The sequence below is a fragment of the Rattus norvegicus genome, chromosome 10, assembly GCF_021556685.1.
Source record: "Rattus norvegicus strain SHRSP/BbbUtx chromosome 10, alternate assembly SHRSP_T2T, whole genome shotgun sequence".
NCBI classification, from domain to species: Eukaryota; Metazoa; Chordata; class Mammalia; order Rodentia; family Muridae; genus Rattus; species Rattus norvegicus.
The window spans coordinates 46,928,058-46,950,676 of NC_141543.1; the positions used below are offsets into that span (position 1 = coordinate 46,928,058).

The 22,619-nt window shown below is 41.3% G+C and overlaps 1 long non-coding RNA gene across 6 annotated transcripts in view; it reads right to left on the reverse strand.

Moving 5' to 3' along the window:
- LOC120095105 (uncharacterized) overlaps window positions 1–7,423 on the reverse strand; it is a 100,166-nt gene extending 92,743 nt beyond the window's left edge. For 3 of the 6 annotated variants that reach the window (XR_015631227.1, XR_015631228.1, XR_015631232.1), the window contains exons 1-2: window positions 7,180–7,408; window positions 5,475–5,632 (exon numbers count right to left, since the gene is read on the reverse strand). This is a non-coding gene — a long non-coding RNA (uncharacterized LOC120095105). Of the gene's footprint in view, window positions 1–1,551; window positions 1,935–4,331; window positions 4,460–5,474; window positions 5,633–7,179 lie in introns of those variants that run through there. The other 3 variants (XR_015631229.1, XR_015631231.1, XR_015631230.1) reach the window with 2 other exon arrangements.
- Window positions 7,424–22,619: the final 15,196 nt, after the last annotated feature.

Consider the following 22,619-nt stretch of genomic DNA (forward strand, 5'->3'; position numbering starts at 1 on the left):
AAATATGGCTTGCCAGATGTGGATGGATACATCCCTTTGGAGCCTCCGTCTGTCGCTGCCTGTGTAAATTGGTTTTCAGAAGAAGTATCTTGGAGTCTGCAAATGGGATTTAAGTGACACAGGTGGGAAACCCAGTGGAAGAAGGAGACTCAGATCAAAGCTCCTGCTGAGAAAACCAGCCTTTTAAGGGAGATACTGAGTGAGAAACTTAGCAGAAGCATTAACTAGCCCACAGCCAAATTATCCTTCGATAAAACATGCATGTTTCAGAGATTTCCAGGAAGCCTTGGCTATTTGGGTGGCTGTTGATTCTCCTTAGCTCTCTAAGTGATACTTAATGTAGTTGAACAGTGAGAGTAGAGAAAAGGGGGAAAGGCAAGAGAAGGAAAGAGCTGATGGTGGGCGTGGACCACACAGAGAAAGCCTAGTGTTAAGGCAGACTGAGTGAATGAAAAAGAAAAAGAGAAACCTTATCTCACTAGGATTGTTTGTTGTTTGTATCCATTTGAACTTGGAAGAGTCAGAAAAATTAAGGAGGAAGGACTTTTAGAAGATAGCAAATTCAGTCCAGCATCCCTCATCTGATCCCTCATTACTATTACATTTTCCCCAAGGCAGCTTTTCATCTTGATTAGAATATACTGAACAGTGTTTCATTGACAACCCTATTGCAACATTATACAGTGTGCACGGATGATGTTTATTAATTGCTATTTATTTGTACTTTCAAAGTATTACTTTTCTTATATTAATAAATATAATGTGGTGCGTGTGTGTGAGAGAGAGAGAGACACAGACAGAGCCAGACAGAGAGACAGACAGAGACAGACAGACAGGCAGAGACAGAGAGACAGAGACTGACTGAGAGTACTATGTGCAGTTCAGAAGACGGCATCAGATTCCCTGGATCACGAGTTACACTCAAGTGTAAGCTGCTTTGTGTGGGTACTGGAAACCAAACTGAGGTTCTCTGCAAGAGCAGTAGCTGTTTTTCATTCGGGCCATCTCTCTCCAGCCTCTTCATTTGGGCTTTTGAAGACTGAGTCTCACAGTGTAACCCAGAATAGCCTCAAACTCATGGTAGTCCTCCTAGTCCAACTTCCTGAGTACTGGATCACATGCATGAGCCACCATTTCTAGCTTAGACCATTCACATTTAGATAGAGCGTAAGTTAATCTCTTGATAACTCTACCATTTGATCCTCACCTGATCCCTTTTAGGGGTCTTTTCTGTGATTACTAAAATTCAATTACTTAAGAACTATTTATTTAACTTCTCTTACAGCACTAGACAGTCTTCTGAAACCCATTCAGGGAGCTGAGTTTAGGGCCCTGTACCCCCAGCTACCCAGCACCAGAGAATGGAGGTCTGCAATAGTTGAAGACAGCCTGGGCAACTTTCTGAGATCCTGTCTCAAAATAAAAGGCAATGAAGTCCTGGGTCTGTAGCTCTTTGCAGGAGTACCTGCCTAGCATTCACAAGGGCTGCAGACACAAACAAGCCAAGAAACGACATAGGGGACATTGCCATGAAAATCAAACAAGTCTCTGTTGAAGCTTTTTACTGAGCCAAAGGCCTAAGGTGAAGGCTGTAGTTAGCTCCCACGTGGGTCCGTGTTAAAGTGTACACTGCAAGGAGAATGTAAGCAAGATTCCGTTGTCTCTGTGGAGAGAGGTGTTGCTGCTTTCCTGGCTGTAGGCAAGATTACTTCAGGCGATGGGATGGGAAGTGCTGATTCTGGGAAATTCCACACCTACAGGAGGGAGAAGCTATAGGCTCTGCTGCCTCACGAACTTCCAGCTTCTGAAGGAACACAGAAATCTCTGAAGGTATTCTGTCACGGCCGGCTTACAGTTTTGACAGTGACCATCTTGGGGATTTTAATATAATGATCTGCTCATGGCTGAACTTTGAAATGTGGTCACTCTCCTGTCTATAGACAAGAGATAGTCAGTGAAAAGGATTATTTTTTTCTCTATAGGTGAAATTGTGAGGTCCTTCTCCTTCCCCTCTCCCTCTCCCCCTCCCTCTCCCTTCCTCCCTCCCTCCCTCTCTTCCTCTCCCACCTCCCTCTCCCTCTCCCTCTCCCTCCCCCCCCCCCCCTCTCTCTCTCACATACACACACACAGTGGTATATGGGGCAATGCTCATTAACAAACAACAACTACTGTCATCTTGTTTGTCTCCTGTCTGAACTACACTTGGAAGAAAGCCAAGTGGGCAGCTTCAGATTGACAGAGCTTCATCGGGGTCTTTCAACCTTGACTTATTAGATGAATAATTGGCCTAAGACAGATTCTGATCACAGAAGTGACGTGTTTTCCTCTGGAGTGGAAGCCAGCAGGCTTGGAGCAGGGAGGGCATGTACTCTGGATGCTACAAGCAGGTAGTCAGCCCATTTGAGAAGCATGAGCTTGTGTTTTAAACATGACAACCATCATGCCATCTGTATTTTCTGTAATTATTACCTTTTTGCTCTCTGAGTATTAAGGTTGTTTTGAAAATGTCAGCCTGTCTCAGCTGAACAGAGAAAAACAAGAGAACTTGTTTCTATTCATGCATTGAAGATTTCACAAGGAGGTAAGTGTGTTGGCTTTAAAGGTTCCTAAGCAGTGGGAGCCAACAGAGCCTGAGGGAGAGGAGACATCTGGAAGAAAGAACCCCTCCCCTTTAAGTGGCCACTGCTCTCTGTGTGACAGCTTTCTACATTGTGTTCTCTCAGGTCGCAAAAACCTTTGCATTTTCAAAATGCTTTCCAAATCAAACTTTCTATTATACAAAAAAGTTCTACACATCACAGAAAAGTAGAAAGCCCACATAAATGCAAAGTAGAGGGTCAAAACCAGCCTTGGTACTGGCACATCCTGAGGTTTCCATCTCCACCTCATGATTTTATAAATGTAAATATTATATTATACATGCATATATATATACATATATATGATTGGCACAAAAGCAGAGTTAGGCTAAATTTGGTAATCTGAACTCTTTCTCTATTGTTTGTACATTTTATTTCTGCGGCAGACATTTTTAGTGTTGGCACAGCCTTCCACAATGCGGTTAATCACCTCTCGATTGCTGAGCACTTAACTCTGTTCCATTTTTATACATCTAATGACATTGTGAGAACTGTATTTTATCTTCATTAGAGAGAAGGGGGAGTGGGGAGGGGCCAGCTTCAGAACCCTTCTCTCCATGTGATTTTTTTTTTTTGCCCCTGCTTTGAATCTTAGACATCCCAGAGCAAGCCTTTCCTATGAGTGGTCAGTTTCAGGGCTGGGGAAGAGGACCTGCGAGTGCGGTTCCTGCCACTCAAGTGCAAGGACCTGGATTTTATAGTCAGTTGCGCATAGCAACACACACCTGAAAACACAGCCTTGGAGGGGTGGAGACAGGAGGATGCCAGTCAAGGCAATAAGTGATGGCCAGGTACAGTGAGAAATGTCACCTCTGATCCTCATGATAGCATGGTACATTCATTATAGACAGAGCCATCTCCTAAGCCCCCAATCAATGTTTATTTTACCAAGCAGGCTACGGGTTAGACACAGCTAAGGAGCCAGACTTCACTAACTTCTCTCTTTTAGTTGACTTCTTTAGTCACTACATGAACTTAGTACGTGCCAGTGATTTTCTGGGCTTGGGGAATACACAATGGAATGAGATAAGTTTCTGTCCTGTGGTATTAACTCTTCTGTAACACTGATTTAGGAGCAAAGTTTCCATAGAAACCTGTACAAGCATTTCCTGGGTATCTCCATCAGGACCACAGACACACAATAGCTGGACAGATAGAGGTTAAGAGCGATCCCATATCTCAGTTCTATTATCAGGCAGCTCACAACTGCCTGAACTGTGAGCTCCAGGGAGACCTGACTCCCCCTTCTGTATTCCACAGGCACTGTGCTCACAAACACATACCTCCTGCCACACACACACACAATTAAAAATTAAAAACAAATACAATTTTTTTAAAAAAATTGAAATGCCCAATAACATTTCCTGCTACCTCAGCCATGCAAACTAGAAAATCCTAAACAGTTTTAAAGGTAATAAAAGTTAAGCTTAAAATAGATGTCACAGACTACAGTGCATATCTTCAATCTCGTGTGTGGTTATGACCAAGGCCCATAATTCCTTGAAGTATCATGCGTAGTATAGGATGATAGCAGGGGTGTGTGAGACTTAATAGAGGTCACGTACGAGGTATCTTTGGCTCAGTACACAGATCAGTCATGCTATATGTGACATTTACTCAGATTATATTTTTTCCCTTTCACAGTTCCATACATGTACAGAATGCATTTTTACTCATCTTCACTCCCATTACCTTATTCGTATTCTTATTGACAGGAGAGACGCCATCTTTGAAAGTAGGCAATACCGACCTAACATGGAGCATTCTCTAACCATGTTACAAGGCATGTGTTACTAGGGCAGCCAATAGAAAAAAGGAACCTAGAATGGAATGCAGACATAACAAAGTCAATTCTAACAAGGCCTTGTTCTTTAGAAATCTGCAGTGGATTGAATAAGAATGGCCTCCAAAGGCTTGAAGATTTGAATACAACCAAGTTGCTAGGGAGCAGCAGTATTTGAAAGGACTAGGAATTATGGGCTTGTTGGAATAGATATATCCTTGCTGAAAGAAATGCATTATTGAGGGTGGGTTTTGATGTGTTGAGGACCCAAACTGGGTCCAGAGTTTTTCTCTTCCGGTGGCCTATGAATCCAGTTGTAGAACTCTTACCTACTTCTCAGCACTATGTCTGTATGCCCAGCCTTGCCTCCTGCCAGGATGACTATGGACAAGACATCTGAAACTGTAAACCAGTTCTGGTGAAATGATTTCTCTGATCATGGTGTGTCTCTCAGTGGTCATTTTTCCATGCTATGCTAAGCATAGTTTACACACTCTAGTGACCTTAGTCCTGACAGCCTGCCGGAGTTCATTCTTCATAGAAGCTGTGCCATGAAAGGCTTTGCATCCTCAGGACCTTCCCAGAAAGGTAGGGGACACAGCCTAGAGCCATGACAAAGTTAATATCCTGAGGAGCTTCCCTGTTTCAGTGAGAGACACTAAGTGAAAGGATTAGGAGGTGTGTCCTTATTGGACTAGGTGTGCCCTTATTGAAGGGAGTGTGTCTCTGAGGGTGGGCGTTGAGGTTTCAAGGGCCCAAGCTAGGCCCAGAGTCTTTCTCCACACCTGCTGCTTCTCTATGATGGACTTTCATTTGACCCATGAGCTTCATGCCATTCTGCTGCTATTACTCCCCATCCCTCCATGAGAGTAAAAGCATTCCTGATATTTGCTGCTGTATCCATCTGGATTTATGTAGTTTCTAGGGATCCAAACTCCAGTTCTCACACATGTGCACTGAGTATTTAAACAACTGAGCATTTCCCTCGCAAGCAAGATACTTCACTTTAATAACAGGAGACAGAGTCTCAGTTCTCAAGGTTAAGCTCTTACCCAAGGAGGCACCACTAGACCCTGCTCCCCATGGCCTCCCGAAGGTCCAGCACAATCAGGTTTTGAATGCTGCCCTCAAGTCTTCAGCATTAAAGAGAAATCTCATTGGCTCTTCCTTTAGCCTTATTCCATATCTGCAATGGACTCGGAGATGCAGTCTGCTCAATGAAATGTAGAGATAGAGAGATAGATGATGTATATATCAAATCAAATATATATACATATATGCACACATATATCAAATATGTAATTTCCCCTAGTAATATGTGCTGTGGAATGAGGGGCTGTTTGACATGACTTACTGATAGTTGTGGAGAGGCTAATTTGAGATGAATAGTACAGGTAACATGCCCATGCTCATCTATGTTATGTATTGAAGAAAGAACTTGGGCTAGAAACCCATGAGGTTTCTCCTGAGTTCAGCTTCCATTTGTCCCAGGTCCTTGATATCCTCTACTCATCTCCTGATACACTACTCTACTGTAACTCAAGAGTGTTCCTATCTGGGCCTACAGAAAGGGAGGAAATTGGTTTCCAAGGTCAGACTGAGGATTGGGACATAATGAAGGACTCCTGACTGTTACAGTTAAAATGATATCAGAGTTCTAATAGCAAGATCAGAAGTTCTGGGTAAGATAAATGGGGAGGACTTACAGCTAGAAGATGAGATAGTCCAGCCAACTAAGCCAAATGCAAGACAAGGTTCTTGGTAAAACAAAGCGAGTCTCTTCATAGGCCCTGGCACACTTCCATGCATACTCCCCTTCCTAAGGAGAACATATAAAGACCCTTGGCCTTTCTCCCTGGTAATGTGTGCTGTGGAATGAAGAGCTAAGTATGACCTGAGCTACTAATGGTTATGGAGAAGCTAATCTTAGATGAACAGCACATGTGACACGCCCACACTCTCTCTTACCCCCTTTCTGTCACAGGGTCCTTTTTTCTCAATCCAAATATCTATGGCGATGCCTGTTTGGTACTTCTTTTGCTTTGATGGCTTTAATGTCTGTACTCCCCTTTCTGTGCAAAGCATCAATTAGCAGCTATGGGGGAAAGCAGTTACATGGCTGCCAATCAATGCCTTGTGAGTTTCCATGGTGTTAAAGTACCTCTAATAGATATCCAAATCCCCATGATACGCACACACACATACACAATTCCTCCAAGATATACAGCCAAGTATGTGGATTATCACATACAAAGAAGGAAAGTGAGAGAAGAAAAGCTTCTCTTTGGATAGCAAAGACCTCTACCAAGAATTTGGAATGGGATGCATTGCTTATATGACTTGGCTTCTAGAAACATCTTAAATCATTACAATTATGGACATAATAAGGTTTCTACACCGTGCTGCGAGACAATTCTGCCTTTGAGAGCTCACACCTGCCTTCCCACCCACCAGTCTTAAGGAACGATTCTCAACAAACACATTCCTCTTCGTAAATCCACAGTGTATGTAGACTGTACTGTGAGAAAATAAGACAATGTCTTCCATGTGGGAAACTCAGAGGCAGAGAGGCCTCACATCTGGTCCCCTGTCTCCACAGGAGTCACTGGGGCACAGGAGACTGTCACCAGCTCAAAATCACACAGTGGCAGCACACAGAGTCCAGCAGCCCCAGCTCCCCGACCCCTTCCACTGTACCTTCACCCACCCCTTCCCCAACTCTTGTCAACAGGGCAAAAATAATTGTTTATGAAATACCTGGAGAGGAACATGTGGGAGTGACTATCCCCAGCTTTTCATCCGGGCTTGATGTTCATTTATATCAGGTTTCCATGGATCTTAGGCTCAGGAAAGAGCAGTTGTACATTTCCCCATAGTTGAATCCTTATCCTGTTTTTCTCACTTTGTGTTTTAGGGACCATTAATTGTCTCCTGGAGATTTTCTCCCAGTTATATATTTTCCTGGGTCTGTCTTTTCTGGGATGTCAATTGTGTCTTAACTGGAAAGGTTTGTACTGCTAATAATCTTGGTGGCTTTGTGACCAAAGCATGGCTGTCCATTGTGACATATTTCCTTCAGCAGCAGGTTACAAAGCTGTCAGTAAATGATGCCTGGGCAAATGAAAGAAATTAGAGTAGACTGTGTAGGCCAGAAGAGGGTGTCAGGTCTTCTAGAGCTGGAGTTATAGGCTTTTGTGGACTGTCCTATGTGTGTACTGGGAACTGAATTCAGGCCATCTGTAAGAGCAGCAAGTTCTCTTAACAGCTGAGCCATCTCTCTAGTTCTGTAGAGTGAATACTTTAGAAAAGAATAATTCAAATATTAACATAGTCTAGCACAAAACATCAGTAGTTCACATCCATGTGGCCTAAGATTTAGACATATGTGTTTTAAGTTACCCACATTATTTTACATAAATAATTCATGTCTAAATTTATAATCCACAAATTTTCTACCTTATCTTTCAGTCACTCATTTAATTAATTCTCTCCACTATCCTTTTATGAACAGTATATATGATGACCCATAATCACATTAGCTTACTGCCAAAAGTATTCATATATTTTTTTAGTTAGAGAAGGAATACTTTTTTTTTTTTGGTTCTTTTTTTCGGAGCTGGGGACCGAACCCAGGGCCTTGCGCTTCCTAGGTAAGCGCTCTACCACTGAGCTAAATCCCCAGCCCCAGGAATACTTTTTTAAATTCTGTAATGAGACTGGAAGATAGTTCCATTGGTTCAAAAAATCTTGTCCTGAGAGCCAGAGGACATGAGCTTGAGCCTCAGAAGCCACAGTTTCAACAAAAAGCTAGACTTGGTGACTTCGTGGCATGTGCTTACAATCTCAGTGCTGAGGGGATGGAGACTGTGGAACGCCTGAGGCTCGCTCGCCAGCTAGCCCAGCCTACTTGGTGAGCTCCAACCAAGCCAGTGAGAGTTCTTGCCTGACAAACAAGGCATGAGGTTAGAGGGATGGCTCAGAAAAAGCATGAAGTCAGACCCTCATCACCCATTTACAAATGCTGGGCATGACAGTGTATTTCTGTCATTACAGGACTGGGAGGCAGAGACAGGAGCATGCCAAGGATTCCTCAGAAGCCAAGCCAGTCAGGCTAGCAGATTTGGTCAGCTTCAGGTTCTGTGAAAGGTCTTGTCTCAAGAAAATAAGATGGAGAATGATAGAGGAGACACAATCACACACACACACACACACAGAGAGAGAGAGAGAGAGAGAGAGAGAGAGAGAGAGAGAGAGAGAGAGAGAGAGAGAGAATGTGTGGTGGCTGGTACATGAGTGACAACAGTTAAAGGTATTCTCTGACCTCCACATGTGTCCATGTGCACACATACACACAAAAAACAATCTAAATTCGCTAGAGAAGAAAAAATCAACTGGATAGACAGCTTGGCTTACACATTAATCTTTTATATACTAATAAGCCAACACAGGAGATGGAGCGATTGCTCAGTAAAATGCTAGACCTTCAAGCATGAGGACTTGAGTTTGGGTAGCAAACATCCAAAATTCAAACAAAAAAGACCATAAACAAACAAACAAACCTTGGTGGAATGCCATTCTCCTACAAATGCTGTTATCTGGCAGAGACCCAAGGATCCCTGGTGATCGCTAGATAGCTACTCTTATAGAAGTGTTGAGCTCCAGGATCAGTGAAAGAGGGAGCTTGAAAAAGTAAAGCATACAGTGATATAAGAAGATGCCCAGCATCAGCCTCTGACCTCCACACCAATGTGTTCAGGTACCCTAACACATATGCATGCACATGCATAAACACAGAAAGAAAAAACAAGCCAATGTAAATAAGCCAATTAGACTAGACTGTCTGGCCAGCATGTTCAGGGCCTGGCCTATCTCTACCTTCACAGCACTGAGATTCCAAACACAATCCACCACATCTGGCTTTATTTTTACTTTGGTTCTGTGGGATCAATCTTATGTCTCCGAGCTTTTAAGGCAAGCACTTTATCAATGAGGATGATAATCAACATCTATCATTATTTTTGTGTACAGAATTAAAGCCCAAACCAAACATAGATATTGTGCATCAGCATCAAGGAACCTATCATACAAAAATATTTAAATTGAGCTAGCAGAGGGTCAACAGTCAGATGAGCTTTCACTGTGGATAATTCAACTTAGAAGGAATGATTGCCCGCCAGGTTTGTATATGGATTAGTTGTTCTTAAGAAACTTGTGGTCACTGATAGCTTAAGAAACTAATAAAATATGTTGATCTTTTCTTAAGAAAAGCCGAGTTAAAAGATATCAGAAACACAACTTTGTTATTTGAAAAATCCCACTCATTAACCCTAGACTAAGTATATCTACTTGGGGAAGATGCCTGGGCTGGGTACAGGCTGAATGAACTATTGGACCCCTTAGATGCCTGGAGGTATAAGGGCTCCTTTTACTATTGGCGTGCTTTCTCTAAGATGTGTCTCAATTATCTTCACCTCCAAATTAATGCTGCTAGAATTCAGATGTGTTTACCAATCGATATGGACATTGAAAGCAGGGTGTATTTTGTTTGCTTTCTGAAGAGCTTTTATTCAATCAATGGTGATTCTCCTGTAATCAATAGCATCTTGGAAGTAAGAAAATACAGAACAGCAGGCACCAGATGTTGTGGCAGTGCTAAAATTAAAGGCAAAAGCAAATGTCTACCTTCAAAGACTTCATAAACTGGAATCTGACCCAAGATTTATTCAACAAGCTAATTTCTAACCACATAGGACCAACAGGTAGTACTATGTGTATCTCATATCTGTGAAGGAATGCCTCCAGGGACAATAGGAGGCAGGGGAGAAGAAAGTGGATCAAGTAGCTGGGGGTAGGATGATCTAGAATATTCTGAAATATTGAAGTGATGTGTTTTTTGTGATTGAGGCAGACTGGTATTTCAATCTGCGAGTGGTTTACTTTATTCGGTATGGGAAAGATAATCAAAGCACCACAGATAGAAATGATTGTGCAGGGGAGGTTGTCTAGAAACGTTTGCATTCCATAGTACAGCTAAAATTTGTTCCCCACAAAGGCCAACCATTGCTTCTTTGCTTGGTTATTTCATTGAGACATGGCTTTACTGTATATCCCTAGTTAGCTCAGAAATTACCCTGTAGACTAAATTAGCCTCTAACTCAGAGATTGCCTGCCTCTGCTTCCTTGAGGGCTGGGATTAAAGATGTGCACTCCCCAACTCTTCTTATTTTAAAATATTGTTTTTTTTAATACTTATTGATTTTGTGTTGTCTGAACATCTGCGGGAGAGAGGAACAGACATGTCATAACATGGTTATGGAGATCAGAAAATAACAGGTGGGAGTCAGTTCTCTTATTCTGTCATGTGGGTCCCAGAATCAGACTCAGGTCCTTGGACTTGGCAGCAAATGCCTTTGCCTGTTGAGACATCCCACCAGATAAACGCCTGCTTTTGAGGGACCTCTTCAGAGAATCACTTAGTTATGGGTATTTAAAGCAAGTGCTATGTGAAACAAACAAACAAAACAAAAACAAAAACAAAAACAAAAACAAATAAAACCCCAAGAACAGATTCCAAGGACCCTGAACGTGAAAACTGTAATCCTTGTCTCTCGGGATACACTTGCTTCCTGAAATGTTACCTATGCTCTGACTGAGCACCACATTCTTTACCTCCTGACTCTTAGTCAAATTCTCATCCTTAACAAACAAACAACAACAATAACAAAAAGAATAGGGAAAAGATGGGGACAATTAAATTACCAGTATTTTACCAAGAATATTACCAGAATTAAAGACCAAGTATGGACTCAACTCTTTGGTGCCAACAGGATAGCTGTGAGCCAGGATTCATGGTGGCCACTAGGGACACCTTTATGGCTCCAATAGTTACATTTTTTAATATATAGTGTGTGTTGTGTATATGCACGTTCATGTGGGTGTATATGAACATGGCATGCGTGTGCACATGCATGTGCATGTGTGGATGTGGAGGTCTGAAGTCAACAATGGGATGCCTGCCCCTTTCTTTCTACCTTATTTTTTGGTCTCTTATTGGACCAGGAGCTCATCACTTCAGCTGCAGTAACTAACCAGCAAGTCCTAGAGATTCTTCAGTCTACATCCCTCCCACCCCTGGGTACAGAACAACTCTTGTGCCTGACTGTTACTCAGGTCTGGGGATTTGAACTCTGGTACTTGGGATTTACAGCAGACGTTTTGCCAACTGAGCAGTCTCCATAGTTCCACTTTTCCCTCATCTATGAACTGTAATTCTCCAAGCTCTAACTTCCACACTCTTTTCTTACATGAACTCTCACAGTGTAAAGAAGTCCTATGTTCTTGCAAACCACAAAATGTGACAGCTAATCAAAGATATTTTCAGGCATCACAAGATGAAAGTCTAGGCATGAGACTCTGCAGTGAGCTGGACAAGCATGCCGATTCCCGAAAGAACCTGGAGATTTCCAGGGGAGCGCAGCTTCACCCGTTGTTGGTGACACTGAAAGGAAAAGTGGTTTTTTGAAGACTTCTGAACTTGGAGGCAAGAAATATATATATACACTTTGGTTTATAGCAACCCAAAATTAGAGTCTCCTCCATCCAACTATGAATCACTGAAGCAAATGTTAAAAAATGAATTGGCCACGTGAATACAGGAGAGGAGGCCACCTAGAGAAAGGAGATGCTCTCCAGACACACATTTCAATAGACTAAGGAAAACAGCTTTGCATGTTAGCCACAAGTTTGATAACACATTAGATGTAATTGGTCTTAAAGAACTACTATATTATGCTCCTTGAATATCATTGGCCTTTGGTTCTACTGCTCTTTCAGCAAGTCAACAGATAATGCAGATGCCCTAGGGAGCTCACTCTGTGTGGGAGTTTGCAAAGCCCTCGGCACCTGGCTAATTAATTGCTATTTATCATTTTAGACTTCTGCATTAAGACATGCCAGGCATCAGAAGTAAAATTCTTCCCAAGGAATTATATATACAACCACACACATATAACATATATATATATATGCACATGTATACTTATATGTAAACACATACATACACAATAACATAGATGCATACAGACATGTACATGTTTATAAATGTGCATAATCACACACATAATTTAAAATAAATAAATCTTAAATATATACATAAATTAATTTAAGTGAATGTTTTCAAATGAGAAACAAACTATAATAACTTGTAAACTGAAATAAAACTATCACAAAAACTAACAAAATGTAGCAAAATAATCTAGATATATTTATTACCTGAAGTATTATAATACTCCTCCTTCCTAATTTTTGGCTATCTGGTATCTGACTACTGTCTCAAACTACAATGTGTGATTTCATGATCTGTTTACTGTACCTTTTTATGATTTAACCTTGATATATCAGTCTCTTGGTATATAAAGTAGGGTGGAAGTCAGGAAAGGGTCAGGGGAGGCATGGAAAGCCTTTTGCGCACAGATGTAGCTGACTTTCCTGTCCATTGTGTTTATTGGCTGCCACAGTAGTAGAATGTATCTATTACCAGTGTTCTAATTCCTGAATTACAGTATAGGTAGGTACAAAGGGACATCTGTATCCTCCAACTGCAACCAAGGAGAGAGAAGAAGTCTTTTCATCTAAGTTCCACGAACTACAATACAAGGAACCATGCTTAGCTGAGCTCCTTCAGACCATGATCTGTGTGAGCCACTCACTGCCTTATTGATCACTGGCTGCATCTGCAACACATAATTACAGATACAGTTTGTCACCCAAATTGGGACACTTCTTAAAGAGGAAAAGGATGCCATTTATAATTATACTGGATCAAAAGCATCAAAGGAAAAGATTCAGAGGAAGTAGAATATATGGTTATACAACAGATAATGAGCATTGGTGAAACATATCAAATCATAAATGGGGAAAACTTGGGAGATGGCTCAGTCAGTAGTATTTGCTGTGTAAGCGTAAGGACCTTGGTCTTTAGCAACCATGTAAACATCAGGAGTATGTGGCACACATTTGTAATCCCAACATTTGGAAGGCAGAGATAGGTAGATCTCTGAAACTCATTGGCCAGCCACCTGCACCGAATCAGAGAGCCCAGGTCCCAGTGAGAGACTCTGTCTCAAAAAAAAAAAAAAAAAAAAAAAAAAAAAAACAAGGTTGATAGTGCTAGAAGAATACCTGAGGTTGATCTCTGGATTCTATATGTAAATACATATGTCCACAAACACATGCATACACATAAACCCACAGGCACATGCACAAATGTATAGGTGCAGACCAAACAAATTGATTAAAATGATGATTAAAATGCTTACAAATGATTACAAAGACAAAGTGATGAGTGAATATTTTATTTGAACATTCTAATATATCTTTTGTCTTTCTGCTCTGTGACCGTTCTATGTTCTGCATCCTTCCTACTCTTTACATCTGTTTCTGAACTTTCTGAAGGAACTCTAGACTAGAATTTCTTAATCCCCCAAATATCTTTAAATTTACAATGTCTACACTAAGGGTGAGGTCTCCCCCTGGTCGTAATCTTCCCCTTGTCTTTCCTGTATTTGAAGATACAACCACTATTTCTCAATCCCCAAACCACAAAACATTAATGATGCTGTATTGCACACTCTACTCTACATCAGTACCCCCTGTGTAGTCAGTTATCTTTGACTGTGTTGCTTCTGCCTCATCCATTCTCTCATGTACTCTCCTCACCACCAAATCCTCCTAGCCCATTTTACACCTCAAGCCCTTTGCCTTTTGTAACTCTAGCTGTAACTCTAGCCCTGGGATTCTCAGATAATGATACATGTAGAATTATGTAGCAAGATTTTCTATGAGCATTGTGATGGTTAATTTTGGTTGTCAATGTGACTGGATTGACTAAAACCACTACATAAACAAACCTCTGTGTATGTTTGTGAGAGTTTCTAGACTTTGTTAACTCAGACAGGAAGACCAGTTCTAAATGTAGGTGGCACCATGCCTTAGGCTGGGAGTATCAAACCAAATAAAAGGAAAAAGCTGAGCATCTGCATTCATCTCTATCTTCTTCCTGACTGTGGACACAATGCAACCTGTTTCAATGGTCTGCACCTAAAAACTGTGAGCCACAATCAACCCTTTCTACAATATGTTATTTTTCATGGGTATCTTGTTACAGCATCAAGAAAAGTAACCAAGACAAGTAAAGGACTTAGAAAATAAAACCAAATCTCTTTAGCTTTGAATTAAACACTTCCTGTGGTCAGATTCAATCCATCTGATTCAGATTCAGCATCATCCACTGACTTGTGCCTTTTTATTGTGGTGAAGAGACACCATGACCAAGGCAACCTATAGAAGAAAGAGTTTATTTTGGGCTTATGGTATCAGAGTGCAAAGCCATGGCCATCATAGCAGGGAGCATGGCATCAGGCAGGCAAGCATGAAGATGGAGTCTATATACTTGTCCAGAAGCATGAGGCAGGGGCAGGGAGTTTAGAAACCGAAAGAGATAGAGACAGACAAAAAGAGGCACAGACAGACAGAGTGACAGGGAGACAGAAAGACAGAGGCAGACTCAGAGAGACAGACGGAGATAGCGAAACAGACAAACACACAGAGAGAAAGACAGACAGACACAGAGAGACAGAGAAAGTAAGACAGAAGATAAACACACTCGGAGAGAGAGAGAGAGAGAGAGAGAGAGAGAGAATTTCTGGGAATGGCAATGGCTTTTGAAACCTGAAAACCACCTCCTCCAACAAGGCCACAGCTTCTAATCTTTCTCAAATAGCTTCTACTGTGGACCAAGAATCCACTCTATAAGCCTACATGCACTGTTCCCATTCATTCCATCATATTCGCCTCTATCTCTTTTCCAGGTATCCTATGTCACCAAGTTTCTCCAGTGGCTATTCAAATGTCTAGATATTTTTAAATGCAGAGGGATTCAATTCCTACCCTCTTTTTCAGGGTGTGACCTATGTATTTGTAGTGCTTACGAATTTCTGTGGTGTAAATCATGTCACTACTAGCCAATTTCATGCTACCAAACGGACATCTCTGGATGCAGGATTGGGTGGACATGTGGGTCTCAGCTCCAGCATATCACTATTCTTCCTGTCTGCTTCCGGAAACTCCAGCCACCTTCCAAGAATCAGATTTAGTGGACCCATCTTCCTAAGGTCCTCTGATAATTACTTTCCACCCAACTATGGTCCATTTGTGATTACTCACTTTCCCATTGCTTTTTCAATGGGCTGGTGCCTAGCACACACCTCATTTTGTCTCAACAGTGACATGGCACATTAGCTATTGCTAAAGCCCCCTCTAAAACGTTAAGGATTTCCTTCATGACATATGATGTGTTCGGTTTCTCAGGTCAGCATTCTTCACACACAAGAGCTCTACTTAGGGAGATTCCATCTTTTAATATGCCTTGCTCTCTTTGAGGAAACTTTATAAACACATGAACATCCGTGTTTTCCTCTTTTCTGCCTGAGAATCATGAAGCCATGAGCTACTAAAAACCCAGAAGAATTGGGCTTTCTGAATCTTTAAATCTTACTGAGCCTATGACTCAGCATCACAGGAACAGTCAAAATATTATCTCAAAGCCAGGCCACAGGAATATGTTCTGCAGTTCTGTATACCTACTAATCTCCTATAGCATGTTATTTCATCCCAAAGGCCTATATATGGAGTTTAAAAAAGTGCAAAAGTATTGACCCTACCACATCCTAGTTGGGTGTACTGAACAAATATTTAGTTTCTGCCTTAATTTCTCCCCAAGCAAACCAGAAGGAATCATAGACAAACTCTAAAATATGGGTTCAAATGACACAAGATTATACATAGGAGTGTGTGATGACATACGTTAGCCCCTTGACAATGGTGGTAGTAGATGTTATTGCTTTTCACTATGCAGATCTCGTAGATATAATTCCAACAAGATGAGAGCCACTCGTTTTGTATTGATCACATGACCTTCTGGCTCCCTCCTAGCAGCAGGACACATCCATGAGGCAGGCTTATGTATTCATCTTGCTCCTGCAGTTCTTGGGTGTGGCTCATGTACTCACTTGGGTGTGGCTCGTGTGCTCAGGGTGTGTATCTGCAGCTGGCATCTGCATAAAAATATGTGCACTCACATGCACTCGCATACACGAACATGCACACATGTAGGAAATCACGCAACACACACATTCAAGATGAATATAAAACAAAGAAAAAGAAAACTTCAGGGGAGACATTAGACCTGACATTTTTGTCCCACTTTCTCCATTCCTTCAGCTGTTTATGCAGGATAGTTACTTTAGTCCCATCATCAGAGGCTGAACAGAGAGGGGAAGTTTTTTGTTGGATTTAATAATGGCTTAGGTGGAGATAAAACAGAGATCTATTCTTTGACATCGATGTGTTCTTGCCTCTGTGAACCTTCTCACAAGGTCTCCTGCTACCGTGACTAAACCAACAGGTACTCTGATATCATCCCTAATGAAGGTTTCTTGTCATGAGCCAAAAGTGTCTTCCATCCACCAGCAGCCATGCCTGCCATCGAACTGTTGTCAAAAATAAAGAGCTCCAAACCACAGCTCTTTGAAACTGGTCTTACTCTTGGCAGACGCTGGGCTGGGTTGATGCCAACGACTCTACGAGCAGAATGATTCATTTGACTATTGCAAAGCATTTCACAACTAGCTTATCTCACAAAGGTCACCAGGGTGTCACAGATCCGAAAGTGGTTGTTGTTAAAGTATGCTACTGAGATATTTTTATATGACCATGTGAGCTGATGGTAAATGCCTTCTGAGACAGTCTTCGAGGCCAGAAAATGTCAGTGTTGAACATGTGACAGATTTGGGTCATAAGACCCAGGTGTCATCATTTCCAAAACTACCCCAGGAATGGAGTTTCTAATAAAGGCTGAGAGCTAATTGTCTGTCCTAAGATGATCACGGTCATAGCTTTTGGAAATTGTACTCAGACATCCTTCCACAGTTTGTAGTAAGGATAGTATTTTGCTCTGTGTGTGTGTGTGTGTGTGTGTGTGTGTGTGTGTGTGTGTGTGTGTGTGTGTGTGTGTGTATCTGAGTGCATGTATGTCCACAGCATGAGGGCAGTTGCTGAATAAGCCAGAAGAGGGCACTAGATCTGCTGGAGGTATAGGCTTCTGTGTGTGGCAAATGTTAGCTGCTGAGTCATATTTCTATCTCCTCCTATATTTTATTATCAAATAAGATTATGGATGAGAAGAGACAGGCCCTGGAATAAAACCTACACTCAGGAATGTAGTCTCAACTAGTTGCCTATCTTTTCATGAGCAGGTATGATAGAAATGGGATAGGATTTCACAGATTTAAGTTACAATATTGCCATCCATCCCTGGTTCACTCTCTTGCTGCCCATTGATCACTGTTCAAGGTGTTTACTAGATATTATATTACTCCATTTAAAGATACACCTGAGTGACCTTGGAACAGGTCTGCTGAGGTGTCTCAACACCCTCTTGTGTAGACTATTTACTGAAAAGCGATCAAATTCAGAGCAAGCCAGAGCAACGAAGCCCCAGTCAACTGCTCAGACTCAATCTACTAACCATGTCTGAGTCAGGATTTTCCATACATCAAAGATCTCGCTGAGCCCACTCATGGAAACTGTGAGATCACAAGGAGTAGAAATGGCAAAAAGAAAAGAGGTGTGATTGGTAACAAAAGTCAGAGAGGGGGCTGGAGAGATGGCTCAGTGGTTAAGAGCACTGACTGCTCTTCCGGAGGTCCTGAGTTCAAATCCCAGCAACCACATGGTGACTCATAACCATCTGTAATGAAGCCGTATGCCTTCTTCTGGTGTGTCTGAAGACAGCTACAGTATGCTTATATAATAAATATAAATAAATTAATTAATCTTTAAAGAAAGTCAGAGAGGGAGAATTATGTTATATCTGCCCATCACACTCAGTCAGAATCTGTTGCTCATTCATCACAAACCCGGAAGAAAATAAGTGCTTAGCAAGGACCATTATTATCATATTCTTTTTCAACCACGCTCTCTCCTCTGGGTGTGCTCTCCATGTTCTTGCTCCTGACACAGGATATCCATCTGTGAATCCCCTGAGTTTTGTCATGGGTCTGCCTGCCTTCTTTGATTTCTTTAAGTCAATAAAAACAACACTCACTTGCCAGGTATTTCCCATGTACAGAAATCCTCAATTTTAAGGTAACATGTCACTTAATTTCCACAACCACCATTTATTTATTTATTTATTTGTCTATTTATTTATTTATTCATCCACTAATTGGATGCTTTGTTTATTAACTTGGCTAATTTTTGAGCATTATCAATTAGCATGCAAAGCAATGAGTTTCATTGAGACATTTTTGTTCATACATGTCATCGTGTTCAATTTTTTAAATTTGCTCCCTCCACCAACCTCCTAGGCCCCCTCCTCCATCCAAGCATTCTCCTTCTGTTTTTACCTCACATATATTCCATTGCCCTTTCTCTACTTCCTCACCTCTTACAATCACACACACACACACACACACACACACACACACACACACACCAGGAGCATGTGCGCACACTCTCAGTACATACATTTCAATTCAGATTCTGCATTTTGTAAAAAACATGCAAAATTTGACCTTTTTGGAATTTAGATTTCTTTGGGTTAAATGATGATCTTCAATTCTGTCCACTTTCCTGTAAATATAATTTGTTCATTTTCTTTGCATCTGAGTAAAACTTCAGGCATGTTTGTGCCCTTCTCCTTATCTATACATAAGTGGCTCTTTACCTTGGTTATAGTGACCAACACAACAGTAGTGGCTGTGCAGTCACCTTCTAAAGCACCATGTCATTTCTGTCTCTCAGAGAATAAACCAAATATCAAAACAGCTCAACCACTTTCCAAATATTACTCATGTGATGGTTTGTATATGCTTGGCCTAGGGAGTGGCACTAATAAAAGGTGTGGCCTTGTTGGAGTAGGTGTGTCACTGTTGGCTTGGGCTTAAGACCCTCACCTATCTGCCTGGATGTCAATATTCTGCTAGCAGCCTTCACATGAAGATGTAGAACTCTCAGTTCCTCCTGTACTAAGTCTGCTGGATACTACCATGTTCTTGCTTTGATAATAATGGACTGCACCTCTGAAGCTGTAAACCAGTCCAATTTAAATGTTATCCTTATATAAGAGTTGTCTTGGTCATGATTCTATTCACAACAGTAAAACCCTAACTAAGACAACCGGCACAGAGGTCAAAATTTCAATGCAGAGCTGCTGAAGTCCATAAGTCCTTTCACACTTAATGCTTAGATGCCTTCTAGTAGATAGCACTAAATTAAAGATTAATAATAATGAGAAACATTAACTTATGAATCTGGAAGGAAAGAAATTCAATCTGGAAAACAGAATTGTTTTCATTCTTTTTTTTTTGTGAAATCTCATTACACAGAGGAGAAACAGAGAATAGGGTCAAAACAACTCACAAATGCCCACAACTGGTTCAAGTTGGGCTGGGCATCTACAAATGTCTTAACAGCAGGACATTCCATACTGAGAAGAGTGGACTTTAGGCTCAGGTGTCTTTGGCTTGAGACTCAGCACCACTTACTATAACTATTGTTAAGCTGTCTCTATGCAGTTGTTATAGTTTTATTGCAGGATGTTGTGAACTAAACTGGTACAGCTTTGATTTAATAGAGTGATATTCTACTCAAAAGACAGATGATAAACACAGGTATTATAGACAAACAATAAGTAGATAGATAGATAGACAGACAGACAGACAGACAGACAGACAGACAGGTAAATAGATAGGCAAGCCAGCAGGCAGGCAGACAGATAGAAAGATATAGAGTGAGAGAGATGATAGATGAAAGAGATGATAGATAGATAGATAGATAATAGATAGATAGATAGATAGATAGATAGATAGATAGATAGATAGATAGATAGATAGAAGTTAATCGATACATGTTAGACAGATGATGCTACATGTATTGATTTACTGGTGATACATAATACATAATGATGGATAAAATGATGACAGACGTATGTCTTAGGTGAGGTTTCTATTGCTGTGAACAGACACTATGATCATAGCAACTTTTATAAAGGAAAACATTTAATTGGAAGCTGTCTTACAGTTCAGAGTTTTAGTCCACTGTCATCATGGCAGGATGCAGGCACACACGGTACTTGAGAGATAGTTGAGACTTCTACATCTGAAGGCAGCAGAAAGAAATATTGAGATTGGGCCTGGCTTGAGCATTTGAAACCTGAGTGCCCACACCCAGTGATATACTTCCTCCAACAAGGTCATACCTGTTCTAAGAAGACCACGGTGCCACGGCTTCCCAACAGTGCAACTCCCTATGTGCCTATGGGAGCCATTTTTATTCAAACCACCACTAAATATAGTTAGTAGATGATAGAAGAATAGATGGATTAAAAATGATACATAGATATAACATAGACAGTAGATTGACTTACTGATAGTAGATGGATAGATAATATATACACAATAGATAAAAAGATAATTTATAGATAGATGATGGGTAGATACAGATAAATAGGTATATGACAGGCAGATAGATGACTGATCAAATGATCAGTCAATAGGTAGATGATACACAAATGAGAGATGACAACATTCACCACCACCACCACCACCAGTAATTTCAGAGATGACAGAAATAGTGAAAATTAAATGGGGTCTCACATGACACAGTGAAGGGTCAAGTGGACATCATGACAAAGGAGAGCTTTCTGTAAGGAGGAAGACAGGCCATATCCTCAACAGGGGAATAATGAACCTCTGGGAGACCTGAGGAGATGACTGAGCAGATGAAACAGCTCTACACAGAAAGTGTGGGAAGAGTGTAAGGACCACCCCCTGACCAGTTGCTAGCCTGTTCTCTGGGCCTTACTGTTCTCATTCCAGGACAGACAGTAACAGTTTTAGACCTTGGCATATAATTAACACTTAGTAAAAGTTATTGAAATAAATTACTTCAATCCCATTTTTAATTCACTTACCTGTTGTTCAAATCATGTCTAAATGAGCCCTCCTGACAATTTTGTACACTTAGGTTTATCCATCTCTCTTACAAATTAAAAAAGAAAATTCAAGGGCTGGGAAATAGCTCAGTCAGTAAATCACTTGCTATGCTCCCCACAAGGGCATGGGTTGGATCCCTGGAGCCCTAGTTGAAAAGCCCAGTATGACGATGCACACTTGCAATCCTAGCAATGTGAAGACTAAGATAGGCAAATCCCCAGGGCTTGCTGGCTGCAATTGGGCTAAATGGCTGAGGGCCAAATCAAGGAGGATCCTGTCTCTGAAAGCAAAATGGCAGAACATGATGAAATATACCTTAAATAGACTTCGAGCTCTTCCATGTACACTTACACACTCACACACACACACACACACACACACACACACACATTTTATGTCCTTCAGCATCTCACCCAAAGCAATCACCCAGGTGCACAGCCATGCTTAGTTTGTCTCTACTGTTCCCAAGAGCCTGTATTTGTTCTCTATCTTAAGCTGTATCTCTCAGATGGGGGACAGTAAACGTGAGCTGCCTCCACTTTCCTGTGAGAGTCATTTGAAAGCGACATAATGGAAAGACTGAGTGACAGACGGTGGTCCTCTGTCACTCTGTCAGAACCTCCAGGCTCATTCTCTAAGCAGATGATAGGAAAGTTGGTACTTAGCCGTAAGGCCTCCAGGTAACACCACTGCAGGCTAAGTGGTGAACCAGAACCCTACTTGTATGCCTGTAGTACAGTAGCTCTAACTCAGCTACCTCAGTATAGAACCCTGTCAGTAGATCCTTTACTTTTGTATCTGTTCAATAGATACTTCTTACCAAGCACCTACTGCGTGCCATGCAAACCACAATGTTCTTAGGTTAGACAAATAAGATGACAGAGTCCTGCCTTAATAAGGCTTTCATTTGACAAAGGTAACGTCATTCATAAAATTCAAATAATGCACCACAATGTCACATAGGAATATCTTCGGAGGCTGGAGGCATGGGTGACTAGAAAGAACCACCATTCAAGAAGTGAGACAAGCTGCCACAAATGTGAGGAGGCTGGACAGTCAATGTTTCTACCATGGGGTTTCAGACAAAGGAGGGAGAATCTTGGGACTCTGTAGCACTGAAGGCTGTTGCTACTGGCCCTCTCC